Below are 18,421 nucleotides of genomic sequence, written 5' to 3'. Positions count from 1 at the left end.
TTGTCAGCTCATGCACTGGAGCCCCTTCGTAGGCATCTGATATTCGCACTGCCAGCTGGACGGAAGTCTTTTCTTCTCTGGTAGTATCACCGGTCCACTTGAGACACAATGGCTGTGACGTTCCGATCAACCCTAATTCGTCCATCAGGCTATGATCGATGAAGGTCGATAACGAACCTTCGTCGAGAAAAGCGTACGTTTGAACAGTCCTGCCATCCTTCCCATACATCGTTACCGGTACGTAGCGGAACAAAGTGCGATCGTTGGAGCCGGAATGAGTAAGACATGGGTGCTTTTCTGTTGTGTTGGTCATACCCAAAGAACCATGTAGCAACCTATGGTGCATTGCCTCGCACCCATTGGATCCGCAAACTGTTTTAAGGTGACACCACCCCTTAGACTTGAGACATTTTCGGCATAGCTTCTTATCCCTTATATGTTCCTTCCTTTCAGCGACGGTCATCGTTTGGAATCGTTGGCATGTATCCAGTGCGGCACACTCTCCCTGGCAGGCTGAACATTTGGAAACATTTGTATGTGGGTACTTACCGCTCGTGGTGGCGGCGTGCATGTTCAAACGTGCGGTGGTGGGCAGGCGCTGATCTGGTCGTACCGGTTTCACACTGCTCCGACGATCCGAGTCGCCGGATCCACTGCGGTCGAAACGTTCGCTCTTCACCGGAACTACCCTGCTGTTTCTAGTCGATCCGCTCGTGGGGCTGGCATACGTCTCACTTTCTCCATCAAATTTTCCACGATCACCTCCGGCCTCCCAAACCGTAGCTTGAGCACTTCTATGGCTTCCTTCAGTCCGGAAGGCAGCAACAACAACGAGCTGATCGCTTCCAGCGCAGCTCCTTTCAACGCCTTCTGTAGCCTCAGCAGGTTCTCGTAGTCAGAGTACCCGCAGATTGCTGTCGAGTGCTCGTAGCTGGAGATGAAAAGCGGCCACTGTTCTGCGGAACCCGAAAACGTAGGTAGCTCTCTTCCACTGGCTTTCCGCGCGGCGATTTGTGATTGACTTAAGAAAGTCGATTTTAACAACATGATTATCCACTAGATTCTTGCCAAAAATATCTTGGTTTCTATATGTTTCGAACGTCTAGTACATTTGCCTGATTCTGCAAAACTGATGCATGATTAGTTATCTTCATAAATCAGTGTTGGTTCGCTTACATTTTCTCCCATATCCTTCATCCCATCCCATATCCCATCCCATATCCAAACTATTTCCTGACATGCTTCTGTAAGTGCACAACTTTGAAATCTACTTGCCCATGATATTACTTCTTCTGCATAAATTATCACAAACCCTGTGGTAGATTTTCTAGATTATAAGTCTCCTGCCCAATCTGCATCTGAAAATACTTCCATGTTTTGATGTATTTTTCCTCCAAGTTTTAGAAACCATTGTTTTGTCCCTTTCAGATACCTAACCACACGTTTCGCTGCTATCCAATCTTTTTCAGTTGTTTCATTAAACTTCTTACCAAGGAATCCTACACTAGCAGAAATATCTGGTCTGGCACAATTCGCTATGTACATTAAGCTGCCAACCACACTTCTGTATTTCGTTCCATCCCTAAGTGTTTCACTTGTTTTTCATCTCGTAAAAATCCTTGATACATAGGAGTTTTAACTGTGTTTGCGTTTTCTAATCCAGTTTTCGATACAAGCGCTTCGATATGATTTTTGGTACTCAACTTAAACATTCCGTCTTCATCTCTTATTACCTGAATCCCTAAGAAATGTTAAACATCTCCTAACATGTTTATGTTGAAATGTTTCTTTAACTCGTCAAACGCGTATGTTATGTTATTTTCTTCTTTGTTAGCTACGAGTAAGTCATCGACATAAGCGACAACACACAGTTGTGTAACGACTAAAATCGTCTATCAGCGTTAGAAAATATCGGTATCCACTCGGAGTTTCGACCGGCAATGGTCCACACACATCACTATGGACTATTTTCAATACGTTTTTAGTGCGCCGCTCAGCACACTTAGGAATTTTCGTTCTGCATAGTTTGCCTTCTAAACACGCCTCACAAGTGTAATCACACGTGCACGCCTTCATTTTGGCACCAACGACCATGTTTCCTCGAAACAAACCTTTCATTGCATCATGATCGCGGTGTCCAAAACGCTTATGCCACACATGCACACAACACTCATTGTCATTTTCCATCACTACATATGCTGATTCCGTATTTGGCATGTATAGATTATTCTGCAAAATTCCTTTGATCTGTATGCTATTGTTCTTGCTGATAGCACAAGAACCTTTTATGAAGGTTATATCATACCCTCCCGCACAAAAACAAGATACTGACAATAGATTACATTTCAGCATTGGCACAAATAAGACATCCTTTAGCACAACTTGTCCTCTAGGACCCTTACTCGCACACTGTCCTATTCCAGCTGATTTTATAACTTTTCCATCAGCCAGTGTCACGTGCATAGTTTCGCTATCGGAATAACGCTTTAACACTTGAAACATGTTGGGATCACTGCACATATGCCTGCTAGCACCGCTGTCTATTATCCAACCCTTTCCGTTCGTTGTTAAGGTCAGAAGCGCAAACGCCTTATGTCCTACCTTGCTCTTTCTACGTATCAAGCAATCACGCCGAAGGTGTCCTGGTTTGTGATAGTGATAACAAACCGGGCCGTTTTTTGTTGGCTTAACGTGAAGCGCGGTTTCATCATTGTTCTGTTCACTTTCACACCTTGTACGGTATTCCTCACGTAATTTATTCATGGCAAATTCGGAGGACAATTCGCTAACCGGATGGTTTTCTATCAAAACCACCAGGTTGCCATACGACGGCGGCAAGCTTAACAGTATTGTTGCAGCCTAAAATTATGCAATGTGAATTACTTTAGTTTAGGTACTTGGGCCTGATCAACGAAGACGGCCGAAGAAGTTTCATTTGTATTAGTTTAGTACGTAAGGATATTGTTACAAATTAGGAATAGAGGTCTCTTCCATTTCAAACGCCAAGCAAGTAACACCTAAAATCACCGCTGTGAAATATCACAAACATTTTTGGTCCTTCAAGCCGGATCGAGTCGAGAAAGAATAGTGATAGTGCAAAATAGCGTAGAGCTTACAATTGTGTAGTGAGTTGTAAGCTTCACATCGAATTTCGTGACATTTGTGACGCTATTTGGAAATCATATTCAGCGTGGTGGAAGCGTTCAAGAGTCAGAACATTGACCTTAGATTAGAAGTGCGTGATTCGGATGGCAACGTACTCAGAACAATTTAGAAACGTACTTAGTGAGCAGTAGAATTTGAGTGTCATCTCCATTCGCAGTGCGTGAGACAAGAGATTGAGTGTCATCTCTTTCAGCGGTGAATCAGATAAGCAAAGGTGCGCGTAGAGATTGAGTGCCGTCTCTGGACGCTTAGCCAAGTGTGTTAGTATCGTGGAGAGAGTGCATGGTGTCGAATGTGAGTGAACATTTAGTATCCATCGATAGAGTTCATTGGACTAAGTGTGCTTCAAAATGGCCGAGAAGAAATTGGCGAATTTCAACAAGAAGCTGCAAAACGTTATAAAAATGCTATCATCAATAGAAGCATTTAGCGAAAGCGAAACCAGGGCGGTTGATGAAGCTCCTGTGAGACTCGAAGTATTAGAGCAGTGTAATGTAGAATATGAGTTGTTAATGGCTAAAATATTAGATTTAGATATAGAGCCAAAGGGAGATGCTGAGGTTGTGTGTGTTCAAGAAGAAGTGAACTTCTACGATCGATATTTTAGGTGCAAAGGCAAGTTACTCAGCTTATTGAGAGAGAACACAGCATCGAACGCAACTATGCTTGGAACCACTACATACATGTGTGGTAACTCACAAGTGCGATTACCAAAAGTGGATTTGCCAACCTTTAACGGGGACAATACAATGTGGCTTACTTTTCGCGATCGGTTCGTTTCAATGATTCACGAATCATCGGAAATACCACCAGTAATGAAGCTGCAGTATTTACTGTCTTCACTAAAGGGTGAAGCCGCTGGACATTTCGAACACACCGATATTACAGCGGATAACTATCACATTACGTGGAGCGCCCTGCTTAAAAGATACGACAACAACAAAATGTTGTTTCGGGAGTATTTTCGAGCTTTGCAATTTCTACCCGGCATGGCCGAAAAAGTGTAGAAGAATTGTCACGGTTAGTGGACGAGTTCGTTCATTATGTGAAGGGTTTGGATCGCCTGAAAGAGCCGGTGCATAATTGGAACACACCTTTGTGTTGTATCTTATACACAAAATTAGACGATGCGTCGTTATTAGCGTGGGAGACACACGCATGTGCGAGTGAACGTGATTCTTACGATGAACTCATAGATTTTTTACAAGAGAGAGTGACGATTCTCAAATCCAGATTGAGACACAATCCACAACCGCCTCGTGTAAGCAGCTCAGGCAAGGTGGCCGATTTATCTACGAACAAAAACAGTGCAAGGTTTGTGGCGCCTTGCACCGAGCTACACAAAAAATTATGTCCCGTCTGCTACCAGCAACATGAACTGTATCAATGCTCAGAGTTCTTGAAAATGAGTGACGGAGAGAGAGTTAATTTGGTGTCAAGAGTTAGGCTATGTTATAATTGCCTGAAGAATAATCACATGTCTCATTCGTGCTTATCAAAAACCACATGTCGATATTGTGGAAAACCACACAATTCTTTATTGTGTTTCAGTAGAGGGAATGGTTCACGACCCAACACTGTGTTAACAGCAACAACGATCGAAACTGATACCACACCCTGGCAAGTGATGCATGCTGGCAACAGTAATGTGAACATTGACGTACAAATGGTGTTCCTATCTACGGCAATCATATATGTGTTAGACAAGAACAAATCGAAAGTGCCAGCGAGAGCTTTAATCGATAGCGGTGCACAGATGAACTTAATTACTGAAAGGCTGGCACAGCAGTTGCGATTCCACCTGCGATGCTGAAGTACCTATCCCTGAGGTTGGCATATGCATCGTCTTACGTGATAGCTGCAACTGCTGTTTGTGTTTGTGATATTTCACAGCGGTGAATTTAGGTGTTACTTGCTTGGCGTTTGAAATGGAAGAGTTTGACGACGAATACGAAAGACTGCAGAAACGGTTGCCTGTTCTGAAATCATCGCCGCTCAGATTATTATCACCAAGGTTATGTGGAAATGGACTAATCTGCGTTGGTGGACGATTATCGAATGCAGAGTTAAGGTGGAGTGCGCGACATCCTATAGTGATTCCCGGAAGGCATCGGTTAGCACTACTAATCGCAAACCACTACCATCAAATCATGCTTCATGCTGGAATGCAGTTGACGATTAACACAATCAACCAGCGGTACTGGATAACACGAGGACGAAATGTGGTGAAACGAGCCATTCACAGCTGCGTGCGGTGCGCACGTTGTCAACCAAGAATAATGCAGCAGCCAATGAGTGCTGTCAAACAAATTTTCTCCGATAATGGGACCAATTTTCGAGGAGCTGCAAATAATCTAGGAGAGCTGTACATTCTCCTGCAAACCCAAACCTATCACGATGAAACAACAGCCTGGTGTTACGAAAGGAGAATAGAGTGGAGTTTTTCACCACCCGCAGCGCCTCATTTTGGTGGCCTCTGGAAGGCAGTAGTTAAATCGATTAAAAAACATTTGATACGTGTGATAGGAGAAACTAAACTTACATTTGAAGACATGGCAACATTGTTGACAGAAGTAGAATCATGTCTTAACTCAAGACCCATTACTGTTTTATCTAACGATCCAGATGGAATAGATGCGTTAACACCAGGGCATTTTTTGATTGGTGAAAATTTGAAAATAGTTCCAGATGTGAATTTAGAAGAAGTAAGAGTAGATCGCTTAAATCATTGGAGACAAGTCCAAGCATATATGCAGCGTATATGGCGCCGTTGGCATTTAGAATATTTGCAATTGTTACAAAAACGAAACAAAAGGGAAAATCCAGCAAAATCAATGAAACCAGGAATGATCGTAGTAGTGCAAGAGGAGAACACTCCTGTAAGTCGTTGGCCACTCGCTAAAATCGAAGAAACACATCCAGGGAAAGATAACATTGTGAGAGTGGTAACTTTAAATTATGGAAACGGTAGGTTAAACCGCAGGCCAGTGACAAACATAGCAATTTTGCCTGTCCGGGATGAACAATGTGAAAAACCCTAGTTTTTGGTGGCTGGGATGTTGCAGCCTAAAGTTATGCAATGTGAATTACTTTAGTTTAGGTACTTGGGCCTGATCAACGAAGACGGCCGAAGAAGTTTCATTTGTATTAGTTTAGTACGTAAGGATATTGTTACAAATTAGGAATAGAGGTCTCTTCCATTTCAAACGCCAAGCAAGTAACACCTAAATTCACCGCTGTGAAATACCACAAACAAGTATCAATGCCATGAATACGCGATCAGTAAGCCCCTCATTTACCACTTGTAATCTTGTATGAAATTTCACCATTTCATTCAAGTGATTCGGTAAATTTCCCTCTTCAGGGAGCCTCAGGGAACATAGTTTACGTAAACCACAAAGTACTGATGGGAGTCCAACTGCTTTATGAACAGCACAAAGTGAATCCCACATTTCCTTTGCAGTTGACTTGTTCATAATGTGCACCAGTTGGCTATCTTCCACTGTTGCACTAATCACTCCGCGCGTCTTTGCATCACCCAAAATCCACACGGTTTTACCGGCAATGCATCTTTTACGAACTTTGATAGATCCTGCCGCATAAATTCCATTTCTAATTGTCCTCTCCCAAACGTGGAAGCACTACTTTTAACGAAGACGTCATTTTGGTAAGGTTTATTCTACAGTGCAACGAACACTGGGCCCATAACCTGTTAAAAGACACGGCGGAGTAGAACGATAACTTCGAATTGTGAAACACAGTAGAGGCGAACGATTACTTCGATATTCGATCTTCTTTATTTCCGAAGCGCAACTAATACAATTCACATGAGTTCCGTTTATATATGTACAAATTGTAGAACACCAGCCACTCCAGATGTGTTAAACCTCTAAACGTTCTAAACGTTGCTTATTCTCAACACTTAATACGTGGGCACTATAAACTGGAATCCACTATCGTTCGTTACGCGATCGCGATTATCCCTGGTGGATAATTTACTTTCAACTCGAGCGAAGTAAACGCGCACTAAATTTAGCTTTGCGGCGCAAATATTCTTGCAAACTATCGCAAACTTGTTGAAATTTGAAGATTTTCAACAAACTATTTTTTTTTGGAATTCGGAAAACGCAAAAAAAAGTCGAAAATTAATTAGGAACCTTATCTTACCAGAGCGACCCAAAAAATTAGTTCTTTATTCGTTAACGTTTTCTAGTGGTAAAAAAGGCGGCTCGCGCGTCGTCCTGCCCTTATATACAGGCAGTCCCCGAGATACGCGGATCCTCTTATACGCGGATTCGGAGATACGCGGTGTTTGGTTTCATTTAATTTGAATTACGTTAACGGATTTTTTGAACATTTAAGTTTGACAGATCGCTCGGAACGGATCTGTTGGTAGTTTTCGTTAAAACGATATACCCCAGCCCGCAAATGCCCCACGGGCAAAAGCTTCGTTAAGCATGGTTGCTTTGAGGCTGCTTAGTGTTGTTAAGCAGCCTTAAAGCAACCATCCTACCACACACGCATTTTGCGTGTGTGTTAGTGCGATGCTTATGTCATGCGCATGTGTGTGTGTATGTTTTATGCATAGCACAGTGGAATTTCTCAATGCATCAAAAAGGACACGAAATAAAATTTAATTTTATAATTTATTGAAGTCATTCATGTTATAATGTACTTACTCCCGTATATGTCTTTTTAATTGTCACGTGTACGAATGCATTTTGATACTGCTGGAGCAATATATATAAAAAGAACATAACTGTTACTTCACGATAATGCATTGAGCCGTAATGATGCAAATAAATTAAAAATAAATTTGGTTTAAAAAATGACCATGTAGTGTATGATTCCGGATCACTATTCTGTATGTCTATTCTTTGTCAAATGTGTTGTCAAACATCTGAATTCAAAGAACGGAAAAGATTACTGAAAATATAGTGATCAGAATACTTTGCTTACGGGATTTCTGTGGTCCCTGTACAGGATTTATCTGTAATAAAAGAGAAAAGAAAAATTAACAAGTATGGAAACTGAAAAAATGAAAACAATTAAAAACGCCGTGATTCTAAATGAGAAATCATTGCCAGGCTACCGAAATGTTGGCATCCAGGTGCAAAGGTGAGCAGTCGCATGTATTTCCTTTTGAAATGTTTTGAAATGATTAAATTATTTATGATTTAACTCAAATTTCATGAACTGGATCTACATAGCCACAACAGCCACGATAACATACTTCGAAGCATGGTGGAGCAGAACATAAAATCGTCCTTTTCATCGCAAAAATGTCTATCAGTGCTACACACAAAAGTAGACATTTTATTAGGAAATCAAACACCCGAATCACTGTACGTGCATGACATCATAAAGAATGAAGAGATGCTAACAGCGTTTAATGATCGACTTAAGGACCAGATGTTCTTTCGCTTGGTTTTAACTTGGTTAAAGAGTAAAGTAGAACCAGACGAAGGAAAATCTAAGCAGCGCATGCATGACGCATTATACTTACTGTTGGAGTCTTCCTTCATAGCGGAGTGCTCCTGGACAGGATATGCTGGAAAGTTGGAAGGAAAGAAAGTAAAGTTTTCCAAATACCTGCAGGTGCTAGAAGTGTTTCAAATAATAAGTACATGCACTGAGGAGGGAGAAGTTAAAGATTTCTTTAAAAATAAGTTTAAAAATGCTAAAAGTAGATTGTTACGATTTCAAAGTATTAGAAAAAGTAGTTGTAGGAAACCGTATCATGTAAAAAAAGTCACAACTAATAACCATAGTGATGATACGGCCAAGCTGTAACAAAGTTAAATTATAGAACAGAATTGTTAAAGTTCAAAAGTTTATTTACGTTGTGTTTAAAAATGGTTGTTAAGTAATAATTTCCTCCAATAAAAAATATGTTAAACAAATAATACTAATGTTTCTTGTGAAAGGAACTTTCTCGCCTTCGTCTAGCCAATTATTTTATGCGTATGATTGTGAAACACCTGAATTTTTTACACCATCAAGATAAATTATACTTATAACATGTGGGCATTCTAGATTCAGAAATCAATCATAGGCAAGATGAAATTATACTTATCTTTTTTATAGTTATAGTTATATCGAGAGTCGAACGTAGGTGGGAACAGGTCTGTTTTAAAATAAACAGGCAATTACTTAATACATTAAAAATACAACATTAACATTAAAACAAGGAACCGAAACGGACGTAAGGCAAAAGTGATTATTTGTTGAAGACCCGGGAACAGAAGTGATTTGTTGAAGCGAGGAATGTGGCATACCATATACTAATAACACAAATATTTATACTTAAATGATGATGATGTCCCGCCCCATTCCCATGCATAGTTCTGAAACAAAAACGGATTTTAACAAAATTTAATACGACAGGACATTCAATAAACAAGAATGTACCATGGAGAACGCGCGCGATTTTCAGAACTAATCACGACACTTTTGTTTTGATTAGTTTAAATTAAAGATAAATTATCATCATCATCATTTTCTCAGACTAATTTAAACACCTACTTTTACCATCTTACTAAACCACTAGCATTCAAAAATGAAATATTTATCCTTTACAAAATACAGCAATAACAGCTACTACGTACATGCTATAGCAAATGAGACTTACGATAAAATCAATATTGTAAGCACATTGCAAAATCTACTAAGACTGGAAAGTATGAAGTAAAGGAATGTAAGCACATGCAACAGATGGATCGCGATTAAGAGGAAAAAGGGAAAGAGATCGGGAAGGCAAGAGAACCATAACCAGTTTACATTTAATTAATCTAATAGGAATTTCTACTCTAACTGAGGGAGTATTATTGTCTACCTTAAACATTCCTAAAGCGGCGGATGACATTTCAAGAATCCCTACATCGTCCACCATTTCAATTTTAAACAATTCCTTCATGCTAGAATATTGCATTCCAACCAAAACAATTGAATGCACTTCATTTTCCTTTACAGACAAAAATTTGACAATTCCGTAATTTTTTGTCAAAAACCATTGATCTTTAACATTCGTTGAAAGAACAAAACTATCCGTTACGTGCACCGAAGATCCGTCTGCTTTTATCCAAGGATATATTTTCGGAACGGATGTTTCAAGTGTATGAACTGCACCGTATTCATACAATCTACCAGCCGCTTGCTCCAAACATTTAGTTCCTGATTTAATGCACTTCTTTAGAAACTGTAGATGGTTTTCGAAAGGATATGACGAAAAACTGTCAAGTGGCCCATTCATCATCACTTCGTCATAAATGTGTATCAAGTTATGGACGTTGCTCACCAAATTTGAACGACCATAATGTGCTTGGAAATCCTGCACGAATTTGTTTAAAAAACGCTTGGAAATCGGCCAATACTTCTTGTGAGCTAACGATGATAACATCGTAATAGCGGAAAAGTATAGCAAAAACTGATTATACGCTGCTTCATACATAAAATCTTTATATATTACAAAGCTTATGTAGTGCAGAAATGACCTGTACTCTGTTCCTTTCCAATAAGCTAAGTTGTGAAGGGACCGATATGTACGATGCACCTCGTTTGGAAGCTTTACCGAAATAATATATTCATTTATTGATCTCTTTTGTCGCGGAGACCACCGATTGAAATTTTCAAAAATATTTTCTAGCAAACCTTTCAGAATTTTACGAGTAACTCCCAATTCCAATAAATGCAAGCGATCACTGATAGGAAAGTGTGAAATCATATTAATGTTTGCTATATTCTCTAAAGGAGAACGTGGATCCTTATGGTGCCGTGGATCTTCTCTCGATCGGAAGCCAGCGTCCGTGCGCATTAAGGCATCTACGGATTCAAAAATTACCTTTCCCTCAACTTTGGTGCCTACCGACTGTACATTTCGTACAACCATGAAGAGCGTTGCAACCCATTACGGCTTTTATAAATGACCTTGCAGGAGAATCTGCTATAAAGGCACTTATGGAAAAAAGTGATCATTTTTTCTCCTAATTTCATTCCTCTTTCAATAAGAATGTTCATTTCTTCAACAAAAGGACGAAAAAATGCATCAACGCTACCAGGTTTACTTTGGCCGCAAAGTATGGCAACGGGCATAACCGGTGCATTTGGCAACTCTACCACTTTGATCAATATAGGCCAAAATTGGGTTGCAGAGCTCTTATATAGAGGAAGCCCGTCAACCGAAACTTGCAAGCTAAAATGTGATATTTCTGGTTCGATATCTTTGAAATAATTCTTCAATACCGTTTCTACTCCCTGGTACCACAATGAACCAGCTGAGATTGGAGCGATTTGAGACCTTATCGAAGCTGGTGTCTTGATTATAGTACGATAATCTTTTGGAAGATCTAATCTTAAAAACATCCGCAAGATTGCCAAAAGCAAATTCGAATTTTCACGGGATAAATGACTCACCACAAAGAAGTATTTTAAAGCTTCTTGGAATGAATTTATTCCTCCCAAATTGCTGTATTTGTCATGCCCCTCAGATGATCTTGCACCATCGAAATTAGTACTATCATCTGAATCTTCAAAACAATCCTGTACTCTAAACTGCACTTCTTCTACACTAATACTGCTACTGAATTCCGCATTCCCTCCAGCTATGTTAGTATTATTAGATATTAATCTACTTACATGAACATCACCGTCACTACATGCTACCATACCGTAATCTATATTTCCACCACCAACGTTAATTGTATTAGATGCAGCAGTATCTAAAAATAAAAAGCATAACAGAATCATAAGGATTACATTCACCATTAATGAAACTGTACTTACCGAAGTGTCTAAGAGGCCAAGGGAAATTTTCAGCACCTCCGTCCTCATACAACGTAGGCCCCAAAATTCGCCACTCTTCTTCAATAGCTTGATCCAATTCCCTTTCCAGTTGATCATTTCGTTCGGAAAATTGATGATCGTTTGAATTGAAAGCCATTTTAATTAATTTAATGGTCACAAATAAAAATCTGTTTGGTTCAATCGAAATCAAAACAACAAATGAAAGCCACAACATCGGGCTGTCAAGATGATTTTGTACACACACAAACACAAAGCAATCGAAGAGCTGCGTGTACATACAGCATGCAGAATGAGATAACTATATTTGAAGCATGGAAAAAACAAAGAAGGCTATACTTTGGCACCGCGTACGTCACGAAGTATAGGCCAACCAGGGTTGGAAGTGAGTGAAACGCAGGGAACTTTCGTTAAATTTGCCCGCGGGGTGTTGTCAGATTTTTGGGCAAGGGGCAGTGAAACAGGTGGAAAATGGCAGCCGCGGTGCGCTTGACGTTTCGTTGATGGGCAAAGAGAAAGAAGTGGGTGTGCAAGGAACAGCGAGGGGCGCATAAGAACGACTGTCAACAGTTTTAGAAGTTCCACCCGGTTAATTCGTTGAGAAATTCGTACTGTTTGTGCTTGTTTGTGTGTCCCTGAATTAAAATGGAACGTTCAAAACGAGCCAAAATAAGCTACAACCCAGCGGTCAAAATCTTCGTTAAGCGGGCTTCACAGAGGCTTCAGTTGGTCCGAGTGAAACCTCTGTGAAGCCCGCTTAACGAAGAGCTTTTTTGTGCATGTATTGGTGTGCAGCGCGGTAACCGCTTAGGTATGGGTGCGTTATTTTCTTGCATATTGGGATTATGTCATCATACCATAGGACAAAAAGTGTTTTTTTAAATAATTTATTATTGCTTTTATTAACATATTTTCCACTAGCACTTATCTTGTTTATAGATATGTTGTTATGCGTAGGTCTGGAAATAAAACAAAGTATCAATTAATAAATAAATCATTATATTTTGTATAAAACACACCAAAGTACACACTTATTATGCTTCATTTTTTGTCCTTTCCGCTTCATTCTTCTTGGGCAGTGTTCATTGTCTTGTCCTTCGTGCCAATCACTTTACAATAACAAAAAAATACCTACACCGATTGTTGACAAACATCAACGTCGATGACAGCCGGTTTGACAGAAAGCGCGGGCGTGAGTGAATCTAGCCCTGAGTGGAGAAAGCAAAGTGGGTAAAGAGACTAGGTGGGCTCATAGCTCTTTTCAGCAGGCCATTTTTAAATACCCATTTGACGTTTCGCGTTACGGTATCCGTGCACAGTTGTTTTTGTTTTGATTGTGTTGCCTGAAGCTCTTCCTGCTAATTTGAATCGATTATTTCTGTTTCTGTATTCAGTATTCTGCTCCTTCCCTACTCTTTGCGAGTTTATTTATCAGTTCAATAAAGGTGTCCAGCTTCCTGAGCCGTGTGTGATCAACGGGCAGCAAACTTCGAAGTAATTTAAGACCGACAACTGATTGGCATAGGTCCTAATCAGCCGTATTGAGAGCTTGGATTTGGTACAATTCTTGAATTTGAACAACACTGAAAATATACTCTCTGCACGCAATATCATTCAGAACGATAACACACACACACACACACACACTCTCAAGTGACCGTACCGCGAACTGTCAAACCATTTCTACTTTTTTTTCATAGCGCGGTTGTCAAATCGTTAGGGATGAGCCCACCTAGTCTCTTTACCCACTTTGGGAGAAAGTCCGGCGCGCTCACTCACACACGAAGGAAAAGGGATGACCTGTTGGCAAAGGCGATGACCGGAGGACACGCGTGGAATCAGGCGAACTGGGCCCCAGTAACAAGCCAACCGCGCTAAAGAACACGCTTGATTTTTTAATCCTTTCCCGTGAGCCTACGATTAAGGTATTAAATAAAGGTATTAAGAAAAGTGAATTTTCTCGTGTCGCGTGTTTGTTGCCCTGTTGCGTTCGCAACACCGATAAAAGGAAGATGTAAATTAGATGAATTAGTCCAAATGTATTGAATTCAGTGACTTACCAACATCCCGCAGTAGCCTTAATGTGTTTTCAGCGTCAACTTGCCTAGACGATGCGTTGGTCAACTTTCCACCACTTTTTTCAATGTTGCCTTTCCGATTTCTGTGGTTTCCCTTTCCAGTCACTGGGAGGTAGTTGGTTCTTTCGATTGGATGCCATTTTTAATCGTTTTTAATGGTTTTATACACCATTTTTCTTCTATTCTGACAAGACACCTTTCCACGTCGAAGCAAAACAAACTATGGCTACTACGGAAAGTCGGTCCTGTCAAAATGATTTTTACACACACATGGATAATTCCATAAGCTCAACGTGTACATACACATCGCGGACGGTGCGAAACTTTCGTAAAGTTCGGAAAGAGCGAGTCAAGAACATGCTTGACGAACAAAAAAAAGGAGATAGCATGTGTCGATGCGTAAAAGTATAGGCCAACGAGGGTTGGAAGTGGGTGAAACGCAGAGAAACGAGTAAAAGCTTGACCGCTGGGAAAGTTTCCAAAGTGGGAAATATGTTGTGGGAACAATGTGCAAAGGAATTAGAAGAAGAAAATCGACCTGGATGTAGTAGTGGTGGTCTTCCGGAAGCAACAAGTAATAATAAATTATTATTATAACGCAAATTACACGAGTTTAAGTATGATGTTATACTGTTTCTGATCTAGATAATGAACAACCATATGAGGTGAACGATGAACCTATGGAACATCAGCACAATTTACAATATATCTTAGAAGATGATGAGGATGCTCTCTATAAAAACTTGCCATATGAAAACATGACCGACGGTGAAAGCAATACAAGTGGATTTGCAGAAAAAATACGATCTTGGGCATTATCAAATCAAATACCACATGCTGCATTGAACATGTTGCTTGTATTGCTTCGAGAAAATACCGATTTTATACTTCCAAAAGATTCTAGGACTTTTTTGAAAACTCCTTGTAAAGTTGGTCATGAAATTGTGAATGTAGCCGTTGGACAGTTGTGGTATCAAGGAGTACAAAAATCGTTGCAATATTATTATGGGTATGTTTTGCTTAGTCAAACATTTATGGTTTTAAGTTGTAATAGTTATTTAAAAATACATTATAGCCAGGAGATTCCTAGCCGAAATAATTTCGACATCAACATCAACATAAAGGATTGCCTCTCCACAACAGCGGAAAACCGAACTTTGGCCGATTTTGATGCAGGTGCACAATGATGATACAATACCAATTATGGTCATCGGAATATATTGTGGCTTATCAAAGCCTGGAAACGCAGAAGGATACCTACGCCCATTTGTAGATGAGATGAACTTGATTTTAGATCAAGGTATTGTTATTAACGGTAACCTTATAGATATCCGTATCAGAGCTATTATTGCTGATACACCGGCAAGAGTTTTTATCAAAGGTAAGTTTGATGAATTATATGAATATTATCTGACATAAACTGATCTACCTGTTTTCTTTTATTTATTTTATCCCATTATGACGGCCGAGTGCCGTATGATCAACCTGTTTTTGCTGATTTTTTTAGGAGTAACCAGTTATAATGGTTATTATGGATGCATGAAATGCAAAATTGTCGGTGTATTCGACAAAGACGCGAGAAAAATGGTGTATGAAGGAGTTGGAGAGAATAGAACGGATGCCGAATTTAGAAGTGGCTTATACGCCAACAGCCACCAAAAACGTCCTTCTCCATTATTGGAACTGTTGGACATCGATATCGTACAGGATGTAGTTGTAGCCGATCCGCTCCATGAAATAGACTTAGGGGTAACCAGAACTTTACTAAAGGGATACGTTTACGAAAAGTTACATCCTTTTTGTAAGTGGTCATCGCTAGAAGAACAGCAGATTTCAGATACATTAGCGATCATACTTTTACCATCAGAGATTCATCAGAAAGGAAAGGAAAGGATCAGAGTTATCCTCATTTTTACTTTATGCTAGTATTCCGATATTAAACGAGAGAATATCGAAGCAAGCTTTTGATCATTTCACATTATATTACGTAGCAGTGACTATTTTGTCATCTAAAGTTTATGAAAGACACTATAGCTATGCAGCAAAATGAATGGAAAAGTTTGTGGAGCAGTTTAGTTCTATTTACCATAGTTCTTATGTTACAAGTAATGTTCACAATCTTCTCCATATTTATACAGATGTTAATAGATTTGGACCTTTACCTTCTATATCTACATATCCTTTTGAAAATAGACTTCAATACATTAAACATTTGATCCGAGGAGGAAGTAAATTCCTAAAGCAGGCTGTAGGCAGACTAACAGAATTAAGAGAAATCGAAAAAGCATCGAACAAGAAACCATCAATAGAATATCCATTTTTAAAACTCAAAAAGGTAAAGTAATAGTTCATGTTGCAAGTAAATTTCAGTTAAGGCAGGGGAACAGAGACGGGTGGTTTCTAACGCGTGACTTTACACTGGTAAAATTCGATAGTGTAATAGAATCATCAAATCCATGGACAGTAAATGGTCATCCGTTAATAGCGAAGCAGCCAGCATTAAGTTATCCACCGAATGATTTATCACCAGACCTAATATCAGTACCCATTACTAATATATTATGCAAAATGGTGGCAGTTTCCATAGATAATGAAATTACATATCATTTCACTCCACTTGTGCATACGTTAACGTAATAAATACAATTGCTGCTGACCTGATCGCTTATTGAATTAAATTTTACGGTTTTAATGTTCATTATATCCTAAACTTAGCACTGTATCAACAGCGTGCCTCTTCGCAGGTAGTTCAGATGAAAAAAATCCGTCTTTCTTTAAAAAAACATTCTTTCAAAATATAACCACTAGAAGTACTGCACAAAGTTTAACAACATTTTTTTCTGTTTTACTTTCTTATAAACAAACAAATAACTCAATAACAAATAACTCAAATCATGATGGGACGATACTCATATAGCAATAATTACTCCAAAAACTGTGATTAATTCTTTTTTCATTCCGAATTTCTACGCTTCCGCGTGTCGAACATTCTCAATCCTACAACAGTACATCTGCTTTTACCTTGCTTAATTTTTTTTATAAAAAAATGTTTTAGGTAATCTTCCGTTAATTGTATGAATTTAATTCCACCCGCAAATTTAAATAAACCCAATACACGTATATAAGTTCTTAACTGAACCTTTGGTCCAGGAAACCCTTGACCTGTCCAGCTGCATGAGCAAAGAAATTCTCTATCGAAGATCATTTCCAGAATGATGTTCAAACGACGATCAATGTCATGTTCCTGGTTTAGTATAAAAATCTAATTTGTTATAACTTCTGCCATACACAAGCTGTTCAATATTTGCTTGAAATTGTTATTTTCTTGAGTTAACGGCCAATATTTGAAATTTATAGTTGTCCTTGTTGTGTACTCGTTCGTGGCATTTATTCAACTGCCCGTACGCACATTGCGGATGACCGTATGATGCGTGTGCTGCGTTACCAATACTTACATACTAATTACAATCTTAACCTAGTTTATACTTATGAACTAATTTCTTAACTCTACATTCTCCCCGCTAAACTATTGTTCTTTTGTTGAAATATTTTTTCCTAGGTTGTCCCTTTAGTCGCTCAGATCTTCGAATGGGCGGTGAGGAAGATTCGCTTCTGGCTCGCTTTCTACTCGGTTTTGGTTCTATTTTTACTTTATCTGATATTTCCTTTTCTTCTTCATATTTTGTTGTTTGCGGTTGGGCCAAGATTATTGGGTCGTAATTAGAATTCTTTTTCAATTGGTTGATGTGTACCATTCTAATATTTCCATTAATGTTTACCAAATATCGTAAAATACTAAGTTTTTTGTAAATAGTAACCGGAATCCATCTAAATAATTCCTTAAAATGATTTCCATATAGGGCTTTTTCTCCTTCTTTAAATTCTACCGTCTTTGTCATATACGACGTATTAAATACGTTAGGTTTACTAAATTGCCTTTTCATTGGTGGTTTTTTAAGAGATGTCGCTCCCGTTTTAGGTTTCATTGAATTCATTATAGTGATGGGTACATAACTAAATATTCGTGAGGCTGGCGTGACTTTTGTTACAGTACACGGTGTGTTCCTATAATTTGTTAAAAATCTATTGATTTTCCTAGTTAGGGATAGATGTTTTACTTTATCATCAATCATAAATTTTTTGATAACTTCCTTTACTGTTCTAACAGCTCTTTCAGCTAACCCATTTGATTGTGGATGGTATGGGGGTGATTTCGATACCTTTATACCTCTCACGTTTAGAAAATTTTCAAAAGCAACCGAATTAAAGGGTGGACCATTATCGGTCACGATTTCCTGAGGCAATCCAAAACATGCAAAAAAGTTTTCTAGGTTTTCGATGATATCGGACGCCCGCGAAAGATTTAATAGTTTTACGTC

The sequence above is a fragment of the Anopheles moucheti genome, chromosome 2 (assembly GCF_943734755.1).
Source record: "Anopheles moucheti chromosome 2, idAnoMoucSN_F20_07, whole genome shotgun sequence".
Classification (NCBI taxonomy): Eukaryota; Metazoa; Arthropoda; class Insecta; order Diptera; family Culicidae; genus Anopheles; species Anopheles moucheti.
This window is presented reverse-complemented; position numbering follows the sequence as displayed.